This window comes from Eubalaena glacialis, chromosome 9 (genome assembly GCF_028564815.1).
Source record: "Eubalaena glacialis isolate mEubGla1 chromosome 9, mEubGla1.1.hap2.+ XY, whole genome shotgun sequence".
Lineage (NCBI taxonomy): Eukaryota > Metazoa > Chordata > Mammalia > Artiodactyla > Balaenidae > Eubalaena > Eubalaena glacialis.
Genome location: NC_083724.1, coordinates 7786300 through 7786945, shown reverse-complemented (window position 1 = coordinate 7786945; position 646 = coordinate 7786300).

The following is a 646-nucleotide window of genomic DNA, read 5'->3' as shown; positions in this document are numbered from 1 at the left end:
CACCTGTGTGAGGTGTGTCTTTTCATGCCACATGATCGTTCCTTCTCCACGTGACAGTTTGTCCCCCATCAAGTCCCCTTCCCTTGGGCCACGGAATTGGGGGCTTGAGCTGGTCCAGCTGGGATCTGGGTTGCCTGGGCGGGCTCGAAGTGGAGACCCGGGTTCAAATCCTGGTTGTCTCCACCCTCAGCTGCAGGGTCTTAGGTAAGTTCCTGAATCTCTCTGAGCCTCAGCTTCCTCATCTATAAAATGGGGATACTCACAGGGTGATTGCCAGGAGAAAATGAGGGGTATGAAGTCCTCGGCGCAGGGCCTGGCACATAGCAAATGCTCTGCGGTCGCTGCGGCTGTTTCCTGATCAAGGCAGCCTTTCTGAACCCCTGGGTCGGCCCCAAACTGGCCTGGGGAGCCATTGGACTGGGCCTGGCTGTAAACCGTACCCCTGCAGTTTTTAAGGGGGTGCCCTGTGCTCTCTCTCCTCCACGCCTCATGTCCCTGTCCTGCTGGAGTTGGGAGTCTCTGTGGGACTGCTGTGCCTGAGACTTGGCTTCTGTCTTCAGACGAGCCTCCTCCTCCGAGAACAAGAGCCCTTGGCCTTTCTCCCAGCCTCGGAGGGGAGGGCTTGCACAGGGCACAGAGAGCCTGG